The sequence below is a fragment of the Mastomys coucha genome, unplaced genomic scaffold, assembly GCF_008632895.1.
Source record: "Mastomys coucha isolate ucsf_1 unplaced genomic scaffold, UCSF_Mcou_1 pScaffold16, whole genome shotgun sequence".
NCBI lineage: Eukaryota > Metazoa > Chordata > Mammalia > Rodentia > Muridae > Mastomys > Mastomys coucha.
Genome location: NW_022196898.1, coordinates 15,653,478 through 15,668,971, shown reverse-complemented (window position 1 = coordinate 15,668,971; position 15,494 = coordinate 15,653,478). Strand labels below are relative to the sequence as shown.

The 15,494-nt window shown below is 43.5% G+C and overlaps 1 long non-coding RNA gene across 1 annotated transcript; it reads right to left on the bottom strand.

Annotated features, from left to right (window-relative positions):
* Positions 1–11,491: 11,491 nt before the first annotated feature.
* Positions 11,492–14,852, bottom strand: LOC116092961. Its single transcript, XR_004119576.1, has 3 exons — positions 14,767–14,852; positions 13,217–13,269; positions 11,492–11,565 (listed from the first exon to the last, which is right to left on the bottom strand). It is a non-coding gene; the product is annotated as an uncharacterized LOC116092961 (long non-coding RNA).
* Between the last annotated feature and the right edge of the window lie 642 nt (positions 14,853–15,494).

The window sequence follows — 15,494 nt, the reverse complement described above, 5'->3', positions numbered from 1 at the left end:
GTGTGTGTGTGTGTGTGTGTGTGTGTGTGTGTGTGTGTGTGAGTGTGTGAGTGTGTGAGTGTCTGTGTGTGTTACTGATCTGATTCTTTGGCTGGAGACTATCCAGGTTTTCTGAGTTACGGCTCTCTGTTGAGCCCCAAGGCAACACTGTCACTTAGATTACCCATGCAGCTACAGGAGTCTTCTAACCTCATTGCTTCCTTTACACTTGGCAAGAGCACACTCAGAAGCGTGAGAAGTTGAGGGCCCCGCACTTGGCATCTTCTGTATTGCACCTTGAGAGTCAGTGTGAAGTGCCTTTCTGGATTCCTAACTTCACCCAGAGTGAGCGGGTATGTGCTTCACACTTCAGGGGTATGTGTGCTATTAGAGTGATTCGGTTATGGACTTGAGTGTTTGGTTTGTTCCAGTCTTAGAAAAGAACACGAAAATCGTCACACTTAAATCAAATGTCTTGAGGTAATTTCCTCAGACACTCAGATGGGTAGTGCTCTGGACGGAACCATGCAGTACTGCTGTGCGACATCCCTGCCCCCTTCAGAACATGAACTTATTTGGAGACAAGGGTCCTCGTAGATACAATCAATTGAGCTTAGATATTTGTGGGGTGAAGGGGGAGGCCCTAATCTGACTGGTGTGTGTCTTTACAAAAATGGAGATCAGGAGTAGACATGGACACAGGAGGAACAGGTGAGGCAAAGGGTGTCCAATATTCTCAACAAACCATCAGAATTGGGTTCAGAAGCCTAGAGCAGATACATCACCCAAGCTGCCCGCCCCTCCCACCCCAGCCCGGAGGCACCCACCCCACCCACACCTTGGTTTTGGATTTCTGGTTCCCAGGACTCATGCATACTGCATTGCCATTGCTTTAGGCCTCCCAGTTTGTGACTCAGCGTGCTTCTCTCATGCTGGGGCTCCTCTGAGAAACACTGAAGGTGCTTGATTTTAAAGTCTGATTGACCCAGGGTCGGTTCTGGTCAGGCTGCCTCCCTCCAAGGTCAGGTGTCCTTGGACAAGGACGGGACTTGGCAGCACAGTAGGTTCTCAGAGGATATTGCTTACACTAGTCTTTCCCCTTCTGGAGCATTTTCTTTTTCTAAGAGATGAGTTGCTCAGGGCGGGGAGGGGTAAGATGACTTGGACTTCAGTTTCAACATGGGCCAGGCCACCTGACTCCACACCTCTAATGTGGTCCTTTTCTGTTCTCACATCTCCATCATAACAATTCTCTGTGTGCTGTTTCCCACGTGGGGGAGTAAGGGAACAGAGCAGGTGAGCCTGCAGGTCACGCTCTTTGTAATCTCTGCTCAGAGGTCCTTGCTGTTCAGATATTCTTACACAGCCCAGAGGGCTTTCTTAACAAAAGGAGCACCATCTCTTTATTCCTGATCTTCCTTACTGAGAAACAACCAACTTTACATGTTCTTGACATGTAATTGTTTCCATGAGGCGGCTGTTGCCTCACAGACTGGTTTTGCAATGCTCCTTGCAGGAAAACAGGGTTTTCTAAGAAGGAGCCAAGCGGAGTCAGAGGGCCTTACTGTAGCGCGTTGTCTGGAAAGGCTGCAGAGGTGTGTCCCGAAGGAAGTCACACTGTGTCAGTGGTAGCCAGGCATTAGTGACAAAAGATTTGAACATTAGTTGGTGGTGATTGGTTATATAGCCAAAGTGACCAGATGAAATAGATATTTTTAGAAGCAGTTTGTGGATTTAGGGATGTTGCTTCAGTTACGATTCAGTATCGATAAAGACCAAGGACTAGACTCCAACCTACACAGGTTTTCCCATCCTGGGAGGGTCAGGAAATGTTATATGAGATAGAAAGAATACCATTGGCATAGTGGTACTGGTAGGGGAAGCCACAAGTTGAGGTTTATTGGATGCAAAGAGTAGCCAGACCCCAGAGGCCTCAGCTGGCTGGCAGGGTCTGTCTTGTCAGTCATGGATCCTAAATAGTTTCTGATCTTCTCTCAGCCTGTCTCCTTATACATACAGTTCCCACTCACAGCTGCCTGAGGAGCTGGGGATGGTTTCGTATTCAGGGACTCAAATCTCTATGCAAATCGATGTACGAATAGAAAGTATTAATATGAAAAGTGAGCACAGTGACAGAAATACCTAAGCATCTGTAACTTTTAGAGTTGTTTTTAACTTGAGGGAATTTTGCTATGTCCTAATAAAACAGTACCTTTTCGGGGAAACCAACAACAGCAGCCTTGGTCCTGTTATATCCTGTATTAGTTTTTCTATCTAGTGGGAGAGCACACCCTAGTAGTTGCAAAGGAGCTCAGAAAGGCTCCGTTTAGCGTACTAAACAAGGTTTGATTTTTTTTTTTAAAGTCATCTACCAACAGTTATTACTACAAATGGTCCCTATCTTAGGCTGGATGAATTTTCTTTGATCATTCGACTTTACAATGGTGTCAAAATGATAAGGAATTTTAAATTTTGGTCCTGTCCCAGATGCCGAGGAACCCAGCTTCCAGTCAGCCATGATATCACCACAAGGATGCTCTATAATGCTCAGTGATGGACAGTCAAATGTCACATCTGTTGGCTAGCAGAGCCCCTTGAAGGATCAGTCTGAGGAGGGGGTGTTCTTGGCATCACTTTTCCTGAGAATAAGGAAACAAGTCCATGGAAGAACAAAACCCTTGGGACTGACAGAGGTCCTTAGCTGTTGGCAAGTATTTCCAAAGTCCTACAAGTGCTGGGAAGCTTAGAGGGTACATAATGAGGTAGGAAGTTTGGGGGATGTAACGGCAGCTAATTTAAAAGAAGGCACAAACTGTCCACGTTTTAACAAAGCCACACAGCGATAGTTGTTTATTTGCTTCAAGTGTAAACACTCAATAAACTTTCTTCCTGAAGCCCATGGCCTGAAAGTCTTCAGGGAGGCCCCGTTTTTTAGGTGGAAGGAGGAAGCTGCCAGCCCCTGCCGTGCCCCGCTGCAGTGTCATCTCCAAGAATGTCATGATCTATCCCCGGAAGCCATGCTCAGGCATGGTCTTACAGCTTGTTTCTTCTTGTTTTATACGAAGTCGCCTTTCTTCTGAGCAGAGAGGGACCATCTCTAGCTTGAGCACAATATGAGCAAATGATTGCTGGCAGCTGTAAAAGGATCCCGTAAAGCATTTATGTTAACCCACAAAAAGGAGCTGGCTTTTGCACAGCTGTCTTTCCTGTTCATTTGTTGCAGGTAAAAAGCTGCCAGAGTCACTTATGATGCCAGGGCTCAAGCTGGCTTTAGGACATGGGCAGCCAAGGCCTTAGGATCACCACATCCTGGCTCCTCCTCCTCCATCTCAGATCCCCGTGAAAGGAAAGCCAAGTCATACACCAGGGGGATGTGTATGGAGGAAGAGGCATGCTCACTTCCTGTTATAAATCAGGGTGGTCCCAAGGGAGGGAACCATGTTTTGTCCTGAGTGTGCTTGGTTCTAGAGTGGACAAAATGACACACACACAAGGGTGTGGGTGCAAAAGGGTCCATTTTTGATGAGAAGAAGGAAGTCCTATGAAATCAAGGCAGAGATTCTGAACTGGGGGCTGGGGTGGGGTGCAGGGAGGTCACCAGGGAACCCAGATTTAGATAAATCTGGAAGGGGGTGTTTTTAAAGGTTAATATCAGCCAGGGTCCCCAAGAAGATACATTGCTTGCTCCAACCCCGGGAAGGACCTGTTCCACATAAAGCTTGAGCTTTGTAAAACATTCCCACTTGCCCTAGAGTCCCCAGAGAGACGCTCACTACCAGGGAAGCCGACCTTCTGATTTCACGTCAGCTTTCTGTTTCGAGATCTTGCCAGCTTGAATCCTAGAACAGCTTAATAATGTTTAGGCTTTATAGCCTTAAATCAAGTACCCACCTCAACACAGTTACCTCAAGGCCTGAGCAATCAAATCTAGGCAGAACCTCTGGGACAATAATTGCTCTGCCGCTTCCAAACATGGAAACCTCTACCCACCCAGCAATTGCATGAGACTAAAAAACAATGCAAGTAGTTTATGCTCTGTCTCAAATGTGCAGAAATATAGTTGTTTCCCATGTGCACGGTAATGCCAAAGCCTGTCTGGCTAGATTAGATAGGCTGAAGTTGAGGTTTCTTGAAGTCTCTGCCATCTTCAGAATCCATGAATTTGTGATACTTTTAAATATATGCACTAAAAGTTTTTATTTTATAAAAATAAATTTTGCTGTGGCTGGAGAGATGGCTCAGTGGTTAAAAGCACTGACTGCTCTTCCAGAGGTCCTGAGTTCAAATCCCAGCAACCACATGGTGGCTCACAACCATCTGTAATGAGATCTGATGCACTCTTTCTGTGTGTGTCTGAAGACAGCTACAGTATATTCATATAAATAAAAATAAATAAATATTTAAAAAAAATTTTGTTCACCAAATTACTAATGGGAGCCAGTGAGATGACTCAATAGATACAGATATTTCCAACTCACAGAAGGAAAGAAATGACTCAAAAAGATGTCTTCTGGCCTCTACATATATGACATGGCTTATGTAAATATGTCACACACACACACACACACACACACACACACACACACACACCACATACCCCCCACTTATTCTTTCCCCTCCTCCTTCTCCTATTAATAAAAATAAGGAAAATTTTTAAAAATTTAAAAATGAAGCAACAAAATTACTAATGGCTGAACCAGATACAGGATTATAGTTCTGCCATTGAGAAGAATTTTATAATTTTTCATTAGATGAAAACTTTCTTTTTTATTAAGTACTGAATAAACATGGTAAGATATATTACTGGATTAATGTTTCTAGACAGGGCAAATATGTCTAAATAGAAATATATGGCCCATTCTTTTTCTCCTCCTTTTCCTCTTCCTCATTCTCCACCTCTCCTTCCTCCTCTTCTCCTTTTCTAAACTTTTTGTTGATTCTTTGTGAATTTCACATCATATACCGCAACCCCACTCATTTCCCCATCCCTCATATCTGCCCTCTGCCCTTGAAACCTCCTCATCAAAAGAAAACAAAAATTAAAAATAAGTAAAATTAAAAAAAATTAAAAATAGAGATTCCCTCCTTGTACCCATTTCTCTGCTTTTGGAGTCCTCTGGGGCATTCCCAGCTGCCTGAGTGACCTGCTTCATCTTCCACCCCATCCCGTACCCCCCGCCTAATGTCTGGCCACCTCTCAACCCACTTTCATCAGACCTGCTGATCTGCAACTATATAGGTTAGAACCCCTCCCTGCACCCACTCTCCTGCCTTCAGAATCCTCTGACGCATGCCCAGCTGCCCAGGGTAGTATTGTCCCCTAGAGTTCCACTGTACTGCTTCCTCTTTGTTTGCTTCCCCTGTCCAATCCCCTACCCTCTATATCCTCAGAAGCACACTAACTGCTGGGGAATGGCCCCCTGAGTTCTATTGTCCAGCCCAAGGACACCCATCCCAGAGGCCTGCCATACCAGGTTAGGTTCCCTATTAATACCTACTATCTTAGGGACAGTCAGGGACAACCAGATGGCTAAAGGGTAGCATAAGAGCACAACCAACAAAAGCCAGGGCAATATGACACCCTTAGATCTCAGCTATCCTACTATTCCTAGCTCTGAATATCCTAACACAACTGAAGCACAAGAAAAAGACCTTAAATCCAATCTTTTATAGATGATAGAGGCCTTTAAAGAGGAAATGAATAAATCTCTTAAAAAAATACAGGACATGCAACAAGCAGGTGAATGAAATAAATAAAACAGTTTGAGACTTGAAAATGGAAATAGAAGCAAAAAGGAAAACCCGAACTGAAAGAATCCTGGAGAGGGAAAATCTAGGGAAGAGAACAGGAACAATAGACACAAGTATCACCAACAGAATACAGGAGGTAGGAGAGAGAACCTCAGGCTTGGATGACATTATATAAGAAATTGATACAACAGTCACAGAAAATGTTAACTCTAAAAAATTCCTGCCTCAAAACATCCAGGAAATCTAGGACACTATGAAAAGACCTAACCTAAGAATAACAGAACTAGAAGAAAGTGGTGAAAGGTCCCAGCTTCAAGTCCCAGAAAATATTTTCAACAAAATCATAGAAGAAAACATCCCCAACCTAAAGAAAGAGATGCTTATAAACATACAAGAAGCTTATAGAACACCAACTAGATTGGATCAGAAAAGAAAATCCTCCTTCCATATAATAAACAAAACAATAAATCTACAGAATGAAAAAAAATATTAAATGCTACAAAGGAAAAAGGCCAGGTAACATACAAAGGCAGACCTATCAGAATTACACCTGACTTCTCAACAGAGACTCTAAAACCTAGAAGGTTTTGGACAGATATCTTGCTACCTCTAAAAAAAACCACAGATGCCAACCTAGACTACTATACCCAGCAAAACTCTCAATCACTATAGATGAAGAAAACAAGATATTTCAAAACAAAACCAAATTTAAACAATATCTATTTACAAGTTCAGCCCTACAGAAAATACTAGAAGGAGAACTCCAGCCAAGGAGGATAACTACACACAAGAAAACACAGGAAATAAATAATTTCATACCAGCAAAAACAAAACAAGGGAAATACACACACACACACACACACACACACACACACACACACACACACACATACATCACCAACATCAAAACAACAGGAATTAACAATCATTGGTCAGTAATATCTCTCAATATTAGTGGACTCAATTCTCCAATTAAAAAAAGAAACAGCTAACAGAATGGGTGCAAAAACAGGATTCATCTTTCTGCTGCATGCAAGAAACACACATTAGCAATAAAGAAAGACATTACCTTTTTATGGTAATGTCTGGGAAAAGTTTTCCAAGCAAATGGACCAAGAAGCAAGGTGGAGTAGCCATTCTAATATTTTATAAAATAGACTTTCAACCAAAGTCTATTCATACTCATACTTCAAGTCATATGACACTTCATATTCATCAAAGGAAAAAAAATCTAACAAGATGACATATCAGTTCTGAACATCTATGCCCTAAATGCAAGGGAATCCTCATTTGTAAGAGAAATATTGTCAAAGTTTAAATTGTGCATCAAATCCCACACATTAATAGCGGGAGACTCTAAAAGTTGACAAGTCATCCAGATAGAAACTAAACAGAGAGCTGGGAGGTGGTGGCGCACGCCTTTAATCCCAGCACTTGGGAGGCAGAGACAGGCGGATTTCTGAGTTCGAGGCCAGCCTGGTCTACAGAGTGAGTTCCAGGACAGCCAGGGTACACAGAGAAACCCTGTCTCAAACCCCACCCCCACAAAAAAGAAAGAAACTAAACAGACAAATAATGGAGCTAACAGACATCATTACTCATAATAACAGATATTTACAGAACATTTTACCCCTACAGAAAAGGATATACAATATTCCCAGTGCCTCCTGGATCCTTCTGCAAATTGACCACAGCCAGTCACAAAGTAACCATCAACAGATATAAGAAAATTGAAATAATGCCTTGTATTTTATCAGACCACTATGAATTAAAGCTGGACTTCAACCACAACAGAAACACCAGAAAGCTTACACATTCATGGAAACTGAACAATTCTCTACTCAATGATCTCCAGGTCAGGGAAGAATTAGAAAGAAATTAGAGACTCTCTAGAATTCAATGAAAATTAAGATTCAATAAACCAAAACTTATGAGACACAATGAATGCAATGCTAAGAGGAAAGTTCATAGCACTAAGTACCTCCACAAAGAAATTAGGGTTCTTATACCAGCAGTGTAAAGGCATGTTTGACAGCTCTAGGAAAAAAAAGAGGGGGAGGAGGAGGAAAAGGAGAAGGAGGAGGAGGAGGAGGAGGAAAAGGAGAAGGAGAAGAAGGAGAAGGAGGAGAAGGAAAAGGAGGAGGAAGAGGAGGAGGAGGAGGAAAAGGAGAAGGAGAAGAAGGAGAAGGAGGAGAAGGAGAAGGAGGAGGAAGAGGAGGAGGAGGAGGAAAAGGAGGAGAAGAAGGAGAAGAAGAAGAGGAAGAAGAGGAAGAAGCAACAGCAACAGCAACAAACACACCCAAGAGGAATAGACAGCCAAAAATAATCAATCTCAGGGCTGAAATCAATCAATTAGAAACAAAGAAAACAATACAAAGAATCAATGAAACCAAGAGCTGGTTCTTTGAGAAAACCAACATGATAGACAAACCTCTAGTCAAACTAACTAAAAGACAGGAGAAATTATCCAAATAAACAAAATCAGAAATGAAAAGGGAGACATGACAACAGACAATGAAAAAATTTAAAGAATCATTTGGTTTTACTTCAAAAGCTTGTACTCCACAAATTGGAAAATCTAAACAAAATGGATGATTTTCTAGACAGATACCACTTACCAAAATTAAATCAAGATCAGGTAAACTACTTAAACAGTTCAATAGCTCTTAAGGAAATAGAAGCAGTCATTAAAATTTCCCAACCCAAAGAAGCCCAGGGCAAGATGGTTTTAGTGCAGAATTCGACCAGACTTTCAAAGAAGAGTTAATATCAATATTCCTCAAACGATGATTCCACAAAATAGAAGCAGAAGGAACTCTGCCAAACTCATTCTCTGAAGCCACAGTCACCCTGACGCCTAGACCACACAAAGACTCCTCAAAGAAAGAAATTTAGGAACAATTTCTCTTATGAACATTGATATAAAAATACTCAATAATTGGAAACTGAATCCAGGAGCACATCAAAAAAGTCATCCACCATGAACAAGCAGGCTTCATCCAAGGGATACAGGGATGGTTCAATATACAGAAATCCATCAAAGTAATCCACTATATAAACAAACTGAAAGATAAAAATCACATGATTATGTCATTGGATACTGAAAAAGCCTTTGACAAAATCTAACACCCCTTCATGATAAATGTTTTTGAAGAGATCAGTGATTCAAGGTATATATCTAAACAAATTTAAAAAAACCATATATTCAAGCCAATAGCCAACATCAAATTAAATGGAGAGAAACTTAGAGCAATTCCACTAAAATCAGTGACAAGGCAAAGCTGCCCACTCTCTCCCTATCTATTCAATATAGTACTTGAAGTTCTAGCCAGAACAATAAGACTACAAAAAGAGATCAAGTGGATACAAATTGGAAAGGAAGGAGTCAAAGTATCGATATTTGCAGATATTATAGTATACATAAACGACCCCAAAAATTCTATCAGAGAACTCCTATAGCTGATAAACACCAAAGTGCTTTATCCAGCAAAGTGGCTGGACACTTTATTTTTGACAAGGCAAAACCATACTATGGAAAAATGAAAGCATCTTCAACTAATGGTGCTGGCCTAACTGGATGTCTATATGTAGAAGAATGCAAATAGATCCATATTTATCACACTGCACAAAACCCAAGTCCCAGTGGATTGAAGACCTCAGTATAAAACCAGATACACTAAACCTAATGGGAGAGAAGGTGGGGAATGGCCTTTAATGCAGGAGACAACTTTCTGAACAGAACACCAATGGCTCAGGCTCTAAGATCAACAATTGATAAATGGGACTTCATGAAACTGAGAAGTTTCTGTAAGTCAAAGGACACCGTCAATAGGACAAATCTGTAGCCTCCTATTGGGAAAGGATCTTCACCAAACCTACATCTGACAGATGGCTAATATTCAGAATATATAAAGAACTAAAGAAATTATACATCAACAATCCAAAGAACCCAATTAAAAAATGAGGTACAGAGCTAAACAGAGAATTGTCAACAGAGGAATCTCGAATGGCTGAGAGGTACTTAAAGAAATGTTGAATGTCCTTGGTCATCAGGGAAATCCAAATTACCCTGAGATTCCACATCAGAAGTGACAGCACATGTTGGCAAGGATGTGGAGCAAGGGGAACACTCCTCCATGGCTGGAAGCAGTGGAAACTTGTACAACCCCTTTGGAAATCAATTTGGCAGTTTCTCAGAAACCTGAGAGTAGTTCTACCTCAAGACCCAGCATATACCTGGCTATATACCCAAAAAATACCCCACTACACTACAAAGACACTTGCTCAGCTATTCTCATAACAGCTTTATTTGTAATTGCCAGAAGCTGGAAACAACCTAGATGTCCCTCGACTGAAGAATTGATTAAAAAAAAAAGTGGTATATCTACACAATGGAATACTATTCAAGTATTAAAAAAATCAACATGAATTTTGCAGGCCAATGGATGGAACTAGAGAATATCATTCTGAGTGAGATAACTCAGAGCCAGAAAGACACACCTAGTAGGAACTCACTTGTAAGTGGACATTAGCCATAAACTTCAGGACAATCATGTTACAATTCACAGACCCAAAGAAACTGGGTAATAAGGAAGTTCCAAGGAAGGATGCTTAAGTCTCACTCAGAAGGAGAAACTAAATAGTCATTGGAGGAGGACAGAGGGAGGGAACTGGGTAAGAGAGGGGATTGGGATGAATTTCGATCAGGTCTGGGGAGAGGTGGGGCAGGGGAGGGTTGGGAGTGAGAATAGAAATCTGTGGGTGGGCATCTTTAGTGACTAACTGGAGCCTGGGAAGGGGGAGGATACAGGGAGTCTATGGGGGTGACCTTAGCTGAGATTCCTACCAGAGAGAGATACTGAGACTGAAAGTGGCTACCTTCTGTAACCAGGCAGGACTTCTAGAGGAAGGAAGGGGACATCAATCCACCTATAAAACCTTTAACCCCAAATTCGTCTTACCTACAAGGTGTGCAGGCATAGAGATGGAGCACAGACAGAGGGAATGACCAACCAATGACTGCCCCAACTTGAGAGCTATGCTATATGAGAGAGCCAATCCCTAACACCATTAATGATCATCTGCTATGCTTGCAGACAGGAACCTAGCCTAACTGTCTCCTGAGAGACTTCATCTACCAGCAGATGGAGGCAGATGCAGAGACCCACAGCTAAACATCAAGTGGAGCCAGGGGAGTCTTGTAGAAAAGTGGAGGATAAAAGTGAGCAAGTTGGGAGGGTCAAGGACACTCCAAGAAGACTCAGAGAGTCAACTAACCTGGCATCATGGGGGCTCACAGATCCTTGGCCACCTACTAGGGAGCATGCAGAAGCTAGATGTAGACCCCCTATACATTTGTAGCAAATGTGCAGCTTGGTCTTCCTGTGGGTCCCATAACAAGTAGAGCAGGGGCTGTCTCAGTCTCTCTTCCCTGAGAATGGATCCCTTTTCCCCTAACTGGGCCTCAGTGGGAGAGGATGTGCTTAGTCCTGTTGGGACTAGATGCTCCAGGATGAGGTGGTACCCATAGGGGAAGAGATTTGTGGGACTGGGTGAGACTGGGAAGAGAGGAGGGAGGGAAGTCTAATTGGGATGTAAAGTGAATAAAAATTTAAAATAAAATGATAAAATGAACAAACAAAATATCTGGCCACAGAAGTGGTAGTGAGTCATGGTGTATCATACAGTAGATCCTTTTGCCCAAACAGCTTTACTTGCAAATGTTGATTGCAATGAGTGGGATGGGGTAGGGGTGGGAGTGGTGGTGGAGTCGAGTGGGGTGGGGAGGTCTTTCTTCTGGCCACCCTCCAGGCTGTGGGGCCCAGCCGATTATCTCTAAAAAGCAAATGCAGCAAAAGCAAGAGGTTGGTGTGTGTCAGCCTTCCTCAGACCGCAACACAGAACTACGGGTGAGTACCCAGGACGGCCCAAGGGTCTTCCTACTGTAGAGCATCTGTACCTCACGCTTGTCCTTGCCCAGTCTTCCACGAGTCCTTGGTGTGTCATCAGAAGGTCTCCCGTGACATTACCTCCTTCTGAAGACCGAGTGCCTGCCTGTCCTCCTGGGCACTCACTGGGGCTCACTCCTCTTCCCCAGCCCTGTTGTCTTGAGAGCACTCTCTGGCCTGCCCCCATTGTCCACACTTGGCTCACTCCCCTGCTGGCCCTGAGCTTCTGGAAGATGGAGCCATGACTAAAGGCTATCAATCCCTCATAAACCCTTACAGTTGGATAGTCAATACAGTTGTATGAAGTTTAAGTAAACTGGAAAAAGCTGGCACTCCCCCCCATAACCCACCCCCATGCAGACATGTAGGGCAAGACCACAGATTTCTTGGCTGCTGTGTGGAAGCTGGGGGACTTTAAGTGGTATAGTCACTGATTCTCAGCCTTGGCACCCTGACTTCTGGCCTGGGAAATTCTTGGCTATTCTGTGCTTTGTAAGGTGTTTAACAGTATCTCTGCCCTCTCCCCAAAATATGTCAGCAGCACCTTCTCCTCCCAAGACTCTCGCAATAGCTACATACATTGCTAATGTCCCCCAGGGACAGAACTGCCCCTGCTGGAGAACTGAGACTTGGCCCAGTGAAGGTTCCATAACATTTCCCTTACATAGTACATTTTAATATAATGTAAAGTAGTAACCCACACCTTCTGGCCAAGTATTTCACCCCAGCAGTGCCTCCAGTCAAATGCTGTAAGGTTGAAAAGGAGTGTGTGGGGGTGGTGGTTAAGGGAACAGGGTAAGGTCTCACACCCCTTGAAATAGGAGTATCTTGTTTGGGAGGCTGCAATCTTGAGGTTAACACTAACAAGTGTCTGGGGTCATACCAGAAAAACCACAGGAACAAAAAAAAAAAAAAAAAAAAAAAAAAAAAAAAAAAAAAAAAAAAAAAGCCGACATGAAAGACACATATTTTAGATAAACCATGGTGTTGTGCACATTTGAGTCACATTTATAATATCAGAAACACTTTTCCTGCACCATTTGAGAAACTTCTTCATATCCTTCAAGCCAGGAACTTTGGCTCACAAAGCTTTCTTCTCTGGCTTATTACTTGGGGCCTCACTGCTGGTGAGCTGTACCAGTAGGACTAGGGAGGCTTCCATCCAGATCACAGGACTTTACTAACTTTTATGACAGAAAAATATTTAAATAGTATAGTAACACATTTGAGACACCAGGAAGTCATACGTGAAGACAGTAGGATTGGGCTTCATGGTGTTGGGTAGAGAGGACAGTGGTACCTGAACCACTCACTCCGGAAAACATAAGGAAGGTGCATTCCTAGGACACTATGAGTTCTGGTGCGGTGGCATTCCCTGATAAAAATGGTTCTGGTGTGCAGGGAGGTAGTTCCCAGTATCATTCCCCTGGTCTCATTGGCTGGGGCCATCTGTCAGCTACAGAGCATCCTACTAGCAGACAGAGTTGTGATGAAACACATTTGTTCAAACATGGAAAATGGTGTTTGAAAAAACTCACCTTCCTCAATTTCCTTTGAAGCTATTATCCTCTGTCATGTCAGGGAGCTGAGCCTAAGTGATGGACAAGAGGCAGTGTTAAATTCACAGTCCAGGGCCTGGGGGAACCATTGGGTTGGTTGTTGTCCCCTGCCACCCTGGCAGTGAGGCAATAAAAGATCGATTTCTGAGACAGTGACTAAGATGTCAGGCATTACAGCTACGTGGGGATTTTTATTTCGCATATCATGTATTGACAGTTGAAACTGAAGCTGTTACATAAAGCATTCACTCAATGTCTTTCTGGGACTCTCAAAGCATCATTCACATGCTAGAACACAGAGGCCTTCAGATCCACAGGGGAAGTTGAATAAAGGGCCTTGGATTTGTGTGGTCAAGACATGAGAACGTCCATCATAGCTGCAGACACAGAAAGCTTGCTTGCCCAGCAGTGACCCAGCATGGCTGTACTCTCATGGACCAGCAGGCAGCATGGTCAGATTTGGGGAGACAGCTGGAGATTACTGACAAGAAACTCAAAGATCTGCAACAACAAGCAGGTTGTTGTTCTTACATGTGTCTCTTTAACACCAGAAAAGGTAACTTGCTACAGGAGGAGATGTGGGCCTCTGTAGGTTGCTTTTGTCAGACAGGAGCTATCATCACATGGGCAAGAATGCCAAGAATGCCAATCTCTGCTCTGACGTGCAGACTCTGTTGGAAGAAGTACTTCCCATGTTGGCTTTGTTCTTCTAAACACAAGTCCACAAAACAGGCGTTAAAGGAGACTTGGAACCTGGCCAGAAGCCACTTCAGGCAAGTCACTATCAGCCGGTGAGTCCCACTCACTAGCCCTTGTTTTTCCCATGGGTCACAATACAATGACCTCACAGACCAGTTGGAAGAATGAGTTTAAACAGGGGCCATTAGGCTGGAGTTACTGACTGACGGGCTTCCAGAGGGTCTGCGAAGCCAGGCATTTTCATGAAGCACTAATACGTGTTTATGTGCGTCCTCCTGAGGAGGGGCTAGGCCCTGCCTTCCACTGTAGTTTCAAAGAATGTTGTGATGGTAAGCATCTAGTTAAAGTATGGCCAGCAAGAACATTGGAAGCAAAAGGAACGGACGAGCACTTGCTGTGTGAGACACACAGGAAAAAGAAAAAGAAAAAATGCGCCTTTTGACCTTCTGTAGCAAGCAGCAGCTTTTGGACATGACCTTAAATGAAATCAGTAGTTGAAACTGAGAGGATAAACAAACATGTCTGACTGGGCAGAAGACTTTAAAAACCTTGTAAATGCAGATGGTAGATGCACTGCTGGCTGCCATGGTCAGAAGATATGTGGTGTGCAGTGTGTGGATGACCTGGGACAGAGAGAGCAGGGAAAGACATTCATGGGGAGGGGAGGATGGACATGGGCAAGAACTTTCCTGCTTGATCTATGACCCCGCACCCCCACCTCCATCCCTAGGACTGACCCCCGCACCCCCACCCCCATCCCTAGGACTGAGGATATTGGAGGAAGCTGAGCTTAGGAGTAGACCCTCAGTCATGGTCCATCCTGAACGTACCTTTACATGTACACAAACTGTTCTTGCTTCTTTAGCCTCTGCCCCACAGGCGAGGCTGAGGGGCTCAGCTCTGTGACGCACTGTGGGTAGAAAGGAATGACTTCCAATGACTAACATCTTTAGGCAGGAGGCTCTTCATTCTTGCTGTGAGACTCATAGGGCCTCTCCCACATCCATCACCGAAGTCCTTCAGGCTGAGCCTTGTGGGACCACACCCCAAAATCTAGTTACAGAAGACTAAGCGAAGCAGTGGAAAGCAAGAAACAAATTTTGGGGGAAAAATGTGTTCACTGTAGGAGAAATTTGCTGACGCCTTTATACTTCTCTGACGATATAGGGGGGGCCACTGTAACCCTTGCTGTAGGAAGGACTCCCTGAGCTCTGCCTAGAGGTTGGCTCCACTGACTGATAAGGCTACCGGTCCCCAGGTGGATCATCAAGGTCATTCAAATAAATGCTGTCTCTTCAGAGATAACTTCTTTACTTTGTGATTTCTAAATTTTATAGAGATACATAAAATCATGGTTATGTAACATTTGGGACTACTTTATGACCACACCTATGACCTGCGGTTGCTGAAGGAACGCATAGGGCAGATACTCTGGTCCTGTATCTGCCCTCTGCTACTTCAAGCACACATAGCCTGCAACATTCACTTCTTGCTGTCAGCTGGTCTTCTCACATCATCTCACCCTCACATGAGCCTTCTCCCCTGCCCTCCTATCCTT